Raw genomic sequence first — 15,270 nt, 5'->3', positions numbered from 1 at the left:
CAAAGAGCTTGTTAGCCCGGAATTTAGTGTATTTTGGTACTAATTTGTTTTTAGTTATTCTTTTCTTGATTTTTTGGAACTCTTTTCATGAGGAAACTCTATGATTCTTACCAATTAGTCATAAACCAATTTGGATTTAGGAGTTACATAATTTACTACTTTGGAACACTATGATTCAAATAGCAATTGGTAAAGATGGGAATTAAATCCTCAGAGAAAAACTAAAGATAAGATCAGAAATGTGGCCAGGGAAGTACTTTAATATGTAAATACCTGTTATTAATAAAAATTAAGCATGACCTTCTTAGGATTCAATCCATGTTTTTAGTGGTATAGCTTTTTGTGTGTTTTTAATGTGTTCATTAACACAAAGAACAAGTAACCTCAAAAGTGGCTTGAGATTTGTCTCACAGGAAAACATTAGGTAATAATTAAGAACGAGGTTTTTCTTTTTTCTTTCTTTTTTTTTTTTAGTTTGTGAAAATTTAACTATTCTGTCTAACATGGTTGCTACTTGCTCCATGTACTTATTAAGCACCTGAACTGTAACTGGTCTGAATTCAGATGTGCTATAAGTATATATATATATATATATGTATATATATATATATATATATATATTGGGTTTCAAAGGCTTTGTATTTAAAAAGATTGTAAAATATCTCATACATTTTGTTGATTATATGTTGCCATGATAATATTTTGTATGTACTGGGTTAATAAAAAGAGTATTAGAATCAATTTCACCTATTTCCTTTAACTTTCTACAATGCTTCCTAGAATATTTAATATTACATGTGTGGTTCATCTTACACTTTTATTGAATAATGCCAATCTAATAGATTTTAAAAATCCTCAATATATATAGTAAATATTAGTTATTAACAGCATATGAGGCCTGTCCAAGAGGTATCTGGCCATGCAATATGAAAAATAGAGACATTTATTGAAGAAGATACAAGAAATATTGTACATAGGACAATGACTCCTCAGTCCCCTTTAAAGTAGGCCCCTTGAGACCTCACACAGTTCTCCCAATCACCATCAGCTGCCCTGTTTTATTTTCCTTCATCTCATCAACGGTCTGAAATCTCTTCCCTTTCAAAAGTGACTTTAGTTTTGGGAAAAGCCAGAAGTCATAGGGTGCCAAATCTGGGCTGTAGGGGGGCTGAGTCACCTGGGTGATTTGATGTTTCACCAAAAAACTCTGCTCGAGATGTGACGCATGAGCAGGTGTATTGTGAAGAAGCTGCCAATCTCCAGCTGCCCATAGCTGCAGCCTTCTGAATCATCCAAATAGTTTCTGCAGGGGAATATTCAAGCTTAAGGCAAAATTAGATGCAGATTCTTTGCTCTGTATGCTCAATCATTTTGAATGTGACAGCCACACAGTACACATGCTCACTCCACAGTATCTACCATCTCACTGACTAGCACAGTGAAATCGGCATTGTTCACTCCAGTCCATTCCAGTGCATGCTTATTCCAGACCCCTATCCTTAGCCGCCAGGTTGCATCGAGATCATGCAAACCGTTCATGTTATATTAACGATGGCTGGACTTTTTCTGGACAGACTGCATATTTGATTCTCTTGAAAGACCAATCCTTTTGGAAGTCTGGGAAGCGTAGTTATTCTGCTCTATTCAAGGTTGAAGCAGCTCTTCTTTGGAACAGCCAACCCTGATTCAGTTGACTGATAGCAATCGAGAGACAGTTATGGAAGGAAAAAATGCTGCTTCGTTGTGTAGCCCAAGTGAATGAACCACATCCACTGTTTTTCTAATTTCCACCTCTTCCCCAATAGCTTTTACATGGTTCATAATTGATTACAGTAACATAAATCTGAATAATGCAGGTTTTCAAAGACCCAATTTATATATTATCCTATGTCATAAATTATCATGGCTTATCTTATTTACCACCCTTGAATAATATTTTATCATTATATCACAGATAACATTAATAACCAAAAATGAGTTTTTGGTTTTGATCTTTTACAAGAAACCAGCAGAAGCAGAACCTTCATGTTGGTGCTAAGAAGCAAGCATTTGTTAATAATCAGCCTCTCTTTTCCACGGAGGTTTAACTACTTCCTTGTGAAAAAAAAATCATATAAAATATATGCATACTTTATTTTAAATTCTTTAATTTACGAACTGTTTGCCACCAACCTAAAGGGTCTTGAAGCACTGACAGAAGTAGAATGAAGTCACATTGTGTTGGGCAGAGAGAAGCAGTTGAATAGACTTGGATAATAATAAAACCTGTAAAGGTCATTCTGTGAAGATGAATGTAATACTTGAATTAGTCAGTCATATACTTTCTCTAAAAAAGTAATAAGTTAATCTCGTTCCAAAGAAACCTCTGAGGCTGGTAGTTTTCTTTTAACACCTTTCATCTTAGGCCGTCTTTTGTATCACATGCAAAGGACCATACAATTAGCATGAAATGAGAGGGCCCATATTCATCAAATTTAATTGATGAATATGGGCCTTCTTTTCTCCAGCTGATATGCATGCAAGCTGCAGGCTGTACCTCACCAGCAGACAGGGTATTTGCTATCTACCTAGAAGTAGCTCCCAGTTTATATCTGTGCCTCAGTGAGGAAGGAGGTCTGGAAGTAACACAAGTGAGCTTAATGTGCATTACAAATAGCCACACTGCTGTAATGTATGCAAATGTTGCAGATTTGGACAGTTGGTCTTTTCACATTGCCCTGGGTTCCAGAGGTAGTCCTCTTCTTTCTGGCAGTTACCTGAGAACATTCTAGTAAGATCTGCATGAACATGAAATACTTCATGTTCACATGGTGGGGGGGAGGGGCATTGTCTTTTCTGTCCTTGATCATGAAAGTATGCTTTGTTAACGTTTTTTTCCTAGATGCTATCTCTAGAAAAGATTCTTTGCCTCTATATTCTTGTAGGCTATTTGCTTTTTAGAAATACTTGTCTCTGAAGTTATAGTACTTATAGTGTGTCAGTGAACATTTTTATTTTTTGAGAGAAGTATTAATGCCTTTTTTATACATTAGGAGAGACTTCCTCTGTTTTAAACAAACAAGGCACAAGTTTTAAAAGATGAGATCTCAATGTCACTGGGATAGTTTTTATAACTTTTGAGTCATGCATGCTCACATTTTATATTGTTTTACTGCATAATTCCTTTATACATTGCTGAAACCTTTCCTATTGCATAAAATAAACCAAAATTCCACAAATAAGATAAATAAGCCATTAACTGAGCCACTTTTCCTCCTTACAACTGCTAGACTTAGCAAATAAAAATACTGGATGCCCAGTTAAAATTCAATTGCAAATAAGCAGATAATTTTTTAGTATAAGTTTGCCCCATATAATATTTGGGTCATACTTAGACTTAGAAAGTCATCTATATTGGATCTTGCAAACATAACCATAACTCAGCTCTCTTGTGAGCTCAAAGAATCTGAGTCAGGTCCGTTCCATGCTCGGCCCGTCTGTGGTGCTGTTAGTTCCGCGTGCCGTCCCAACCTGGCGCTAGAAATACGTGTAATATAGGTACAATTCTTTGAAGCTCCAGTGCTTCAAGTATCTTTTCCCTTTTATCCACGTATTTTGGGGGAGATAGGAAGAGGCACACTCTATTCTCATCTTGCCTGTTTCTCATTTTAAGAAAGAAGAAAATACTATTATAAAGTGGCAATCCCGACTCTGAAAGCTCAGACGACACCTGTAGCAAAACTGGGACTCTCTCCCCCACCTCTGTTTTTGGTCCATTTAGTATGAAATCTCTAGCAGTACAATTACATATTAAAAATCTTTGAGAGAGAAAATGCATTTCCTGTGTTCTTTGTAAATGTGGAGGGCAGAGAGCCGAAATGTGACTTCCGAAATGAACACTGCCATCCAGGTGAACAACTTTAATTTCCCTTTCATCTCCTGTGTTCCCCCACCTTGCCTGCCACACAGCCAGTCATGAGAACTCAACATGTACATCCTCATCCCTTGTCACCTGTATTGTTACTAAGGTTTCCTAGGTGATATTCCTTCCCCTAGCCTCATTCCCTTCCAAATTCTCAGCCAGCAGTGAACCTACAGTACCACTGGCCCACCTTCAGTGACTAACCTCACAGTTTAAAGTCCATGCTGATTGGCATGGCATTCAATGCCCTTCTTGATCTGGGCTCTACTCAATCCCCCTTCTTTTACTCCTTCCTCAGCCCGTGATACTACTGCGGTAACAAATGTTTGTAGTGCCTCCAACATGCTTCTTTGAATATCCAGCATTTTGTGCATTGGTCCCTCTGACCGGAGTGCATATCCCCTTTTATCTTCTTATTAAAATCCTATTCATCTTGGAAAATTCTCTATAGGCACCATTTTCTTTGTTCGGCTTTCCCTGACCTCCACCCTTCACTGTCCCTAGGGTGAACTGTGCTCTCTGCCAGCTTTTGTATACTTGTGGCATCACAGTGTATTGTAATGGCCTGTCTCCTGTAGAAGGGTATACGTTTTTTGAGGTCAAGACATTATTATCATCATTTCCAACATCTCCCGTTTCTAGCATATAGCCTACAAAACAACAGCCCTTGAGAAGTGTGTGAGTGCCTGAGTGCATTCACTGTCCCCTAGGGAAAGCTCTAGGCAAACCCAGCCCCCACAGACTGGTCCTGTGCTCTGGCTGCTCACCACCACAGTTCTGTCCTTCCTTTCACATGAGTTAATGAAAAGTGACTCTTCACGTTCAGCTGGATAGCTGGTGTACCAGTACTGCACATGAGCTAACTGTGTAATGCTTTTGTAGAGTAAATGAAGTATTTCCATATAGAGGGGTGGACACGGGCAGCCTTATGAATAATAAAGAAATGCAAGTTTACCTTTGGCGCTTTTTCCCTTCAGGTTCTGTATCTCTCCTTTCACTTCTGCACATTCCACCCCTAAGGCTGACCATAGGTTTCTTTGGGATAGGAATGGAGTTAGGGTTGGGGTGGGGGACGGGAGGGGGAGGAGGAGATGCTTCCTGCAGCAGCCTGACAGCGCTCCTTCCTTGACTAGTCTTCCTGCAAGAAAAACTATCTGTCTTGTGTTCTATCCCCTCAGGGTGTACCCAATTATGGAAGTTAGTTAATAAATTAATTCACAATGAGATACTCATTTATACTGATAGCTTAAAGTATAACTCTTCTCAGATAGGATTTGCATTTTAATAGATGCTTTTAATCCCAATCTCCAAAGAATGAATAATCCTGGCATGATATATAGCAAGTATATAGCTAGTATATACGTTACAGTAGCAAGGAAAAAGTGCTTCTTAAAAATCTGGGGAACTTTCAATAACCACTGAAATAGTATTACTTAGGTGCTACCTGTAATGTGTATGTACACGGTTGAGTGGGGAATAGCATTTGATGGCATAAATTGGAGTTTGTTTTTCTTCATCTGAAAATGTCCCACGTTAGGTAATCGGGGATCAGTGTGATGACTCCACCGCACTATCCACGCCCTAGACTTCTGTCTTTCTGCTCCATAACTTTAATGTGTGGCTTCTGTGTACCAGGTTGTAATCAAGAGGACTGCTGTGTCTCCAACCACAGAAGAAGACTGAGGCAAAAGCAAGACCCCTTTAAGTAACTTTTTCAAAAGCCCTATCCCATAGTTTTCATTTATATCTCATTGGCCACCTCTACCAACAACGATGGCTGGGAACCACTGTTGTGAGTCACATGGCCACCTATGTAGCTATAGCTCAGGAACAAGGGGAAAGCCCATTGACATACAACTTGTAATCTTAAAACAGCTCAAATTAGGGCATAGGGTCTATTATCTTTTGCCTTTATAAGATCATTGAAATACAAAATATTTACTTTGGCTGGTGTGGCTCAGTGGATTGAGCACCAGCCTGAGAACCAAAGGGTTGCTGGTTCAATTCCCTGTTAGGGCATATGCCTGGGTTGTGGGCCAGGTCCCCAGTTGGGGGTGTACAAGAGACAACCACATATTGATATTTCTCTCTCTCTCTCTCTCTCTCCCTCCCTTCCCCTCAGTCTAAAAATAAAAATCTTTAAAATGTATTTCAAACTAACAGTTTATTTTAGTTAATATTATAATAGAATTTCCTTTAAAATGCAATTATTCTAATGGAATATAAGGTCTTATAAGACTATTCAGAAAATATTTTTAGCGTCCCCACTGTGTCCATAGCGCTGTACTCAGTGCCAAGGAGATGAATGGATTCTTTTTACCCTTAAGTGTTTCATCAGTGTAATAGTCCAAACAAAGACACGTGAAAATGTAAATGATGGTGTATTATAGCATGTTATTGTGTTAGTTGTACAGTAAAAACTCAATCTTATGGCATAGACTAAATTCTGTATGAGAAACTCAGTATTTATCGTCATCGCTATAGCTGCCGTGGCCAAAGACGACCTTCTACAGCAGGTAGGAGACAGTTGATTTGAACAGGTAGACAGGAGTGGCTGGGGCGGGCTCCCGCCTCTGACTTGTACCACTTGTTGTTTGAGGATATTTATGTTAATATAGTTAATATTCTTATATTATTTAAATATTTTAGTATTGTAAAATATTGTGTTTATACTTTAAACACAAACCTGTTTTAACTTAATACATATATTTCAAGAGAAAATTTCAGTCCACTAGCATAAATATAAAACCATGAGTCAGCTAAAAGGTAACTTAAGAAAATGTTGATATTAAAATTTTAAAATCCATGGTGAGGTAGAAGAAATAGTAAACCTAAACCGGGTTACGTATTTTTAGAGGGAAAGGGAGCGTTCTGCGGTGAGTCAGTGGCGAAGGGACATCCGGCCCAACGGCGTGTCTGAGACGCAGGTGCAGCTCTGCACCCGGGAAGACAGCTCCGGCTCCTAGCGCTCGTGTGAGCCAGCAGCAGAGGCTCCCGTTCACGTGGACATGAAGTCAGAAACACATACATGTGTTTAATGCCATCTTTCATGGGTTGTTTGTACAATTGGTTTTTAACCAAAATAGAGCAGATGACTGTTAGGGGGCAAATGTTTGTTTCAGGAAGCCATCTTCAGGCCATTTTGAATGTGTCAGGTTATTGAATAATGTTTACGAAGTGGTAGAACAAAAGAGTTCCTTTGCCATTTACCACTGCCATCTTGTTTGGGGAAAAAACCTATGAAAGTGTTTTATCAAGTTCAAAATACCGTCACTGAATTCTTTCTTCATTTGAGTTTGCAGCCCAGTGTTCTAGGAACCAAAGGGGTTTTTGATAGTTGCTGGTCAGTGAAATGGATGAATGAGGTTAGAAGCCTGATTGCCAGAGCTCTGGGGCCCTAGGCCGGAGCTGGCCTTCCGGAATAATGACAGTAACTATTATTTATTCCTTTTCTGCTGTGCTTACATACTGTGCTGAGTGCAGCGTATGCACATTTAGTTTTTCCCATTTTTTTATAATGAAAAATACTGACACTCAGAAACGTGAAATGACTTGCCCAGGTCACTTAGCTAACATGTGGCTCACAGTTGAATGTGATGTATTGGGCTCGATCCCAACACTTAACTGCCAAGTCACTGAGTCAGACTCGGGGCTGCAGATCTGCCTCAGGCTTCCCAGAGCCCTCGTGGTGCGCTCACTGCCGCTGGGTCAACCCCCAGGGACCCATCCTGGCTGACCTCTGTGCATCCACACATGCTCGCACGTGCAGGGGCTGTGGGGCTGCCACCGAAGGCTTTGATCTAGGAAAGAAAGGATGTAGCCCCTGACCCGCCTTGCCCTCCACCCTGCCTTCCTTCCTGCTCCTGGCCTCCCAGCGCTCCCGCTCCTCCTCAGCACTTGCACAGTCGGTGGTACAGGCCTGCCTTCTGCATGAATCACTGGCTGGACAAGAGGGAATTATGACTAGGAGTCGATTGGCCCAGATCACCTAGGCCACTGAATGTCAAATCTAAAAGTTTGACCTCTCTTTTGTATGTGTTAGGAGGTCACTGACAATAATGAATTTTTAAATTAGGGTGGATAAAAATCAGTGGTTTACCTTCAAAACACAAAAGTGAAACACTATTATAAGGGGTAAAGTTTCTAATTGTATTATATTGACCATATAGTTGTGACACTGTCTACGGAAACGTCGTTAAGTGCATTGCAGTATCTCTCAACATCTTCATGTTCTATCTATGGCAGTGCTTAGCACCAGCGCTAATGAGGGCTGGGCTTTGATATAGCAGCTCGCAAATTTTCATAACAAATTGGGTGATAAGGGTAAGTTATTTAGGAAATGTATTTTTCCTGATGAAATTTTAAAATTGTCATTTAATGAACAGCAGCAATCCCTTACACACCTGCATTTAACAGGTAGTCTGATACTGGTGGCAATAACTGTCTACTGGTTTGGGAACAGGTAATTTCTATTTGACTTTAATTTTTAAATTTATTCAGCAAGTGATTTTTAAGCATTTACTGTGATCACAGTTTTGTATTACCCATGGCCATGTGGGAGGGGAATACAAAGACACTTAGTGAGTGCAAATCCTGTACATCTCTGGAAACAAAATTAAGGCTCATTTTCTCTTTCTTATAAAAGTAAATGAACAGAGAAAGGATAATGCTGAAACCTGAGCTAGAAATGTAACCAGTTTCATACCATGGGTCCAGCTGACAGCACACCCTATTTTTATTTTAAAGAAAGATACATTTCACATTCTGATATAATTTTAAAAAACAATTTTGTATACTTTTCATTGATGAAAATAGTGTGATGCAAAGGTATATGTTGATTTAATTGATGCCAGCCCTAATAAAACAGTAGGAGAAACATGCAGTATCAGCCTTCGGGATATCCTTGGTCAGGTAGGGTTTAGGGGCTCAAGTCCTGTGTGACTCATCTCTTTCCTGACATTTAATTATTCACTAAGTCTGGTCAGAGAGCCTCTGTTTGTCCTTTCCTTTACCTCTCCTGTGCCAGGCCCAGAGAGGAGGCCCTTCTCATCCTCATCTGATTTATTATGGATTCATGACAGACTGTTCTTCCTCCTGACTCTTGCCTTTCTGGTCCATCCTTCACATGGTGTCAGAGGCTTGTACTTTAAACAAAGAAAGAAAAAGTATTCCCATCCTTCTGCCCAGAAATCTAGTGTTACCTGTAGTGAACAGAAACACACAGGGCTTAGCATAGCATTGCCCCTGGGACTGGGGTTCTCGCCAGGCCCGTCCAGGATGGCATTCTACCTCGTACTCACTGCTAGAATCTACTTCCCCTTCCCAAACATGCCTTCTGCTTGCACAGCGCTCTTCTTTGCTGGCTGCGTATTGAGCATGGAATGTCCTTTCTACCACAGACACTATGGAGCTCAACCCTGACCCTCAAGGCCAGCCCAGAATGCAACTGTTTCCCGGGTCCCCACCATCAAAGTCAGTTCTCCGTTTTAGGCACTCCCACCTACGTTGATTTTTACCTCAGGCATTCTCAAAAATTTAGTTGTATCTTGTCTCTTTCGCTCTTCTCTCTTCTCTTTTCTCTTCTCTTCTCCCTCCTCCCTCCTCCCTTCCCCTCCCCTCCCTCCCCTCCCCTCCCCTCCCTCCCCTCCCCTCCCCTCCCCTCTCCTCTCCTCTTTCTTTTTGGTAGCATGTGTGTCTTTTTTGCTCTGGGTCCCCAGTAACTTGGAGACAACTCTGCAGTGTAGAAACACAGTCATACTGATTATTTCCAGTTTATTTTGCTTCTATTTTCCTTGTTCCCGACTTCCTGTTTCAACGTTTTCTTTATTCTTCTGTTGGATATTGCCTCCAGTCTTTGTAGGCAGAGATACAGTAGGCCTTGAGTGAATGGAAGTAAATGCACAGACTGTGCGCGTCCTCTCTGAGAAAGTAGGGGCTGTCTTGCTGACCTTTGTATTCCAACGCGTGTCTTCACCGGGTAAAGAGACGGAATTGAATGGGAGCATATCTCTCTGTCCATGTCTTTATAGGTATTTGCATAAAGGATTTATCATTTTTGATGAGTAAGGAAATCACCCAAACATTCTCTGGTATGGATATGAGAACATTTGTTTTAATTATAAAAAATAAATAAGTCCTTAAGATGTATATTTTTTGTTATTAAAAATAGACCCTTATATTTCTCTCATTCTTTTTTTTATCCTTACCTGAGGACATTTTTTCATTGCTTCTAGAGAGAGAGGAAGGGGGACAGAGAGAGAAACCACGCAAGAGAGAAGCATCATTGGTTGCCTCACACAGGCACCTGGACCAGGCATTGTAGGTGCCCAGACAGGGACGGGACCTGCAACCTGGGTAGGTGCCCTGGCTGGGAATCAAACCTGCAGCCTTTTGGTTATGGGATGACGCTTCAACCAACTGAGCCACACCAACCAGTGTTCTTTCTCTCATTCTTAATGAATGTATTAAGGTTACACAAATACTAATGATGTAGTATGTATGCATTTATAAGGAAATTCACTTGTATTAAGTTAGATACTCTGGACTAGTATAAATTGGATGCTCCTGACTAGCGATTTGAATTAAGGTTACATTATTTTACTGTGATTTGGTCCTTCACCGCATGTCTCTATGTCTAGCATGTCCACATCTCACAGCTGTGATAGCCAGAATGTTCCAAGTAGCCATCTCTTCCCAAAACTTACTCCTCTTACATACTGCTAAAAGTGCCAGCTGGGGATGCATTGTCTGCGTCTCTGTACTTTTTTAAATTATCTGAAACATTTGATCATAAAATCAAAACCAGGAACAAAAAAGTTCTACTTGTTAGCTCCGTTCTTGATGTGCTCTGTGCTCCTTTGAATAAAGGAAGTCAAAGTAGTTTCTAAATCACAGGCCAGTTTTGACTATTCTGAAATTTGATTACTTAGTTTTGCATTGGTTTTAGGCTTTTTTGCTGATTATGTGAACCAGACTCCCCACTGAACCTCCCCGGTGACCTAGGCCAATGTACAGAGCTGGGGGCTGGGGGCTGGGAACTTCAATTCCCTCTGTGGCTTTCGACAATTACCTAACTTTCCTGTATTTCCTCATTGACACCAATGGGATAATCGCCTTTCATACCTAGTAGGAGTATTATGAGATTAATTAATGTTTGTGAAGTGTTTCTAGGATCATGATGAAAGGTATTAATTTGTAAGCATGTGGTATTATTATAATTATTAGTAGTAATAGGGATGGTTGTTTAATGCAAATTTTCATCTAAGTGTAGTGTCATATTTTCAAAGGACATTCTTTTTCTTTGTGGCCAGATGTGGATACAATTAACCCTTTACCCTTTATTTTGAAGATACAATTAGCCAATTGTGTATGCAATTAGACGTGTATGCAGTTTTTGCCAGAACAACTAATTACAGCCTTGGTAAAAGGTCCTTTTGAAAACGCTGGCCCTTTGAATCTGGACTGTCCCTATCTCTGTAATAAGCAATTTGTGCTGAGCATATTTGGGGGCCGGGGAGTCTCTTGAATATTGAAGAATTGCTTTTGCGGTTACTGGAGGGTTTTACTTTCTTGAAGCTCTAGCTTTGTGTTTTGCCATCAAGCCTAAAAAGCCTTTCACATAGTTTTGGTTTCAAAGGTTTTATTGATTTTTTTTAATCTTGACATTCAGCTGAAAGATTTTCCACAGACTGCATTTTGTGAAACAGGTTTTTCTTTTGTAATTTTTTTTTCTCCCTTGAAAACTCCATTTCCTTTCTGTCTCTGATCCAAACATAGCATCTCCTATTCCCCTTACTAAATAGCGAGTAAGGAACGGATTAGTACTGATCCTCTCTTCCCAGATATGGTCTCGTGACACCATTTTACAGGGGCCTTTTAATCACTGTAATGTACATTCTGTTTATGCAGAAGAGTAGAAAGAACACTGAAGGGGCAGGAAGATATGGTTGTATCCATTTGTCTCCACTGATATCCTGTTATTAAGTGACAAGGAAATGTTCATGGCTTTTAATAGTAAAGTTTAAAAGCAGCCTCTTTTAAGATGTCTTTACTCTTTAACACTTCCCAGCACTGATAATCCTTGAACTTGACTTTGTGGAAGGCACCATCCCACCACCATGGGAGACTGAGAGATGGGCCAAGCACACTTGTTACCTTCTAGGAGCTTGGAATAAATTGGAGATTAGGAAGGTGCTCGGGTCCTCGGACCGCAGTGAGTACCGTACAAACTGGGTGAGGGTGGTAATCACAGTGATGACGGGTGGCAGCAGAAGCTTCTTATTAACTGCATTTGAGAGAGGACCAGAAAGACAGGTCAACTTTTGATAGACAAGAGGGAATGTTTTTGTGTGAGTAAAGGTCTGAGCTGCTAAAACGGAGGCAAGTTCAGGAAGAGGGATTGGTTTGGCTGCAGTGGTAGTGACCTTGAAAAGGAAGTGCCAGGAGATAAGACTGGAAAGGCAGCTTGGAGCCACACTGTGGAGGGCCCAGAAATGTAAGTAGAAAAGTGTCTACTTCATTCAGCCGCCAGTATGAAGCCAATCTATGGTTTCAATAGAGTGACATGAGCAGAGCCCGGCTTTGAAATTCGGCAGGCTGCAGCATGCCACAGGAAGTGCCGTGCGGACGGACTCCAGGAGAGAGGCATTCAGAGAGGGTGCCGAAACTGAGACCAGAGTCGTCTCTGCAGTGTTAGCACTGGGAGTAAAAAACAGAGTTATTGCACGCATGAGGCAAACTGTGGAGTTAGTATTTCTTGATATTGGCAACTGTCCTGACGTAGGGGTGAAGGACTGCAAGGAGCTGGGTCAAGATGACTGGGAAGAAAGAGGGGTGTACTCTTCATTGAAATAGGGAGGTCTGGGGGAGGGGACAGATGGAAGAGAACGAACTCTTGGGAATTACCACACCATGGCGTGTTTCTACACATGGGCAGAGGCAGCCAGACAGAAGATTAATTCTAGCCATCCAGTGTAATGTTTCCAGTAAGAACTGTGGAAAAGAATTACATTTTCTGTCAATGACAACAAAATCAACTTATGTTGCTGGGCATCTTATTATTATGGCAAATAAGAGAATATAATCAGAAGCTTAAAGGAATTAAATGCATTTGTAAGAGTCTATTAACCTTCACAGTATGAAAAACTAATTGGAAAGCTATACATATATTTCTAAATGTCCAAAACCTAGCTCTGCGGTCTGCTGAAAGATATCTTTGGTGGTTACTTTTTCAAGTTTCTGTTGGAGACACTTGAAATAAAGAAGCCAGAGCAAAATAGTATTCGCCCACCTAATCTTGGGGAAGTCTGTTCTCTGTCTCCTTCTGTCAAACCCTGGTTTCCAGGGAGATTCTATGGATAATTTATCATGCCATCAGCCTCAAGAATGTGGAGCTCTACCCAAGTGTCCCTAACGGCCCTGGGTAATCTAATACGATTCTGTCATCCATAAATTTCCTATCTTCTTTCCAGCCTCTCTACATTTTCAGGCTGTGCCATTTCACTGAACAGTAAATCTCCTAATTAAGGGAGATATTACCAATTATTAAATGAACTTCTCAACCTTTGTAAAATGAAAAGTCTGTAATCCATATTGCTAGTTACTCTATGTACAGAATTTCAGTTGCCTTTTTCCTCAAGTAATGAGACATTGTGGGAAGACTATAAGCTTTGGAATAATATCTAGTTATCTTTTCTGTAAAATGCAAATAATGAAAATGTATCCAGTTGTTCAGGCTGAATCTTTGGACTTGTGCTGGCCCCTCTTATCTCTGAGACCTACCTCCCAGCCTTCAGCAAATCCTGTGGGCACCACCTTCAGACACCATTATTTCTTGCCCTCTTCATGGCCCGCTGGGTCTAAGCGACCATTTCTCCTTCCTAGATTACCGTAGTAGCTTCTTAACTCCTTTCTTCCATGTTGCTGCTCAGCAGTGTCAGTGTAATAGTGTCCAAATGTGTGGAGAATTTTTATAAAAATATATTTGATCCAAACAGAAGGATACACCTAGAAGCAAGATCTCAACACACTGAGAAACATGCTTCCTAGAACAGCAGCCTACAGCTTCCTTTACGCTTTTGGAATTAAGGAGGGAGCCCTAAAGAAGATTACGTGAAGGTGGAAGAAACCACCTAATAGATACATGGACTGTATTTATTTCAAGACAGTTAACAAGATCATGTGCTCTCTGGACGCTGGTTTTGCTTGAGGGGCCTGAAAAGAGGCGTTCCAAAGGGATGTTAAACTAGGTGCCCAGAAACAATGGACAGGCCTTGCTTAAGGCAAAGATGACTCTTATTTAAAAATATGTGTATATGCCTGCTGCAGAGTGGCTACCCACCTTGACCCTCCCGGTTAGGAATTTATGATCAGATTACTCAGTGAGGTTACTTTCCGTAGAACTCCTTTTTGGTCCATAACAGTCTATTATTCCCTTTTTCCCCCATGTGTGTGTGTGTGTGTGTGTGTGTGTTTCCTATTATCAGCTATGCAAAGGGCACAGTGATTTCAAACATAAGACAGAATCACTTTCAAGTTCAAGTCAAACCTCAAAGTCTCCCAGTAGCCCCTTGTGGTACTCCCATTTCTGTTCACTGCTCCACCCTCACTGCCTCCTGCCTGTTCCTACTCCTGCCTCTGAGCTTTTTCATTGGCCGTCCTGGCCTGGAGCACCCTTCCCTTGTCTCCTGCAAATATTTCTTCAGTTATCATCTCAAGAATGCCTCTCCTATTTAAAAATTTAACTCCCCACTCCATCAACTCTCCATCCCTCCTTTCTGCTTAATTGCTTTTAATCCTCACTCAAGGATATGGTTACTGATTTTAGGGAGAGAGAGAGAGAGGGAGAGAGGGTGAGAGAGAAAGAGAGAGATATGAGAGAGAGAAACATCTATCAGTTGCCTCTTGTACACGCCCCAGCTGAGAATCAAACCTACAGCCTAGGTTCTGTGCCCTGACCCAGGATCAAACCTGCAAACTGTTGGTGTTTGGGACAATGCTCAACCAACTGAATCACCTGGCCAGGGCTCTGCTTTATTTTTCTTCATAGTACCTGTCACCATCTACTGCTATGCAACATATTTCACCTAATTTTATTATGTGTCCATCCCAGTGCTCATAACAATGCCTGGCAACAGTGGGAGTGCTCAGCAAATATTTGTTGAACGAATGAACACAGCCATACTTCTAGACACTGATTATTAAATGCAATTACATATCAGAACAACAGATATTTGCTCAATAAATGTTCATTCTTTCCCTTTTATTTCTCAAAGAATAGCATATAGACTTGCACACAGCATTCTGAAATCAAATTTAACATAGTCTTGTGCACAAAAGTTACCATTACTTAACATGTGGCTGTACAACTG

At 40.6% G+C, this 15,270-nt stretch overlaps 1 protein-coding gene and 2 long non-coding RNA genes across 4 annotated transcripts in view; 2 read left to right on the top strand and 1 right to left on the bottom strand.

Moving 5' to 3' along the window:
• Window positions 1–14,129, bottom strand: part of LOC118496966 — a 30,492-nt gene extending 16,363 nt beyond the window's left edge. Inside the window, exon 1 of the long non-coding RNA XR_004899505.1 lies at window positions 13,682–14,129. This is a non-coding gene — a long non-coding RNA (uncharacterized LOC118496966). The remainder of the gene's footprint in view (window positions 1–13,681) is intronic.
• Window positions 1–15,270, top strand: part of UMAD1 (UBAP1-MVB12-associated (UMA) domain containing 1) — a 200,976-nt gene that overhangs the window by 153,981 nt on the left and 31,725 nt on the right. The gene's annotated exons all lie outside the window — the stretch shown is intronic.
• The window catches only part of LOC118496964, a 34,973-nt gene continuing 29,589 nt past the window's right edge, over window positions 9,887–15,270 (top strand). The window contains exon 1 of the long non-coding RNA XR_004899504.1: window positions 9,887–13,858. This is a non-coding gene — a long non-coding RNA (uncharacterized LOC118496964). The remainder of the gene's footprint in view (window positions 13,859–15,270) is intronic.

The sequence above is a fragment of the Phyllostomus discolor genome, chromosome 10 (assembly GCF_004126475.2).
Source record: "Phyllostomus discolor isolate MPI-MPIP mPhyDis1 chromosome 10, mPhyDis1.pri.v3, whole genome shotgun sequence".
Lineage (NCBI taxonomy): Eukaryota > Metazoa > Chordata > Mammalia > Chiroptera > Phyllostomidae > Phyllostomus > Phyllostomus discolor.
The sequence above is the reverse complement of the archived record's forward strand: the minus strand, read 5'-3'. Positions and strand labels throughout refer to the sequence as shown.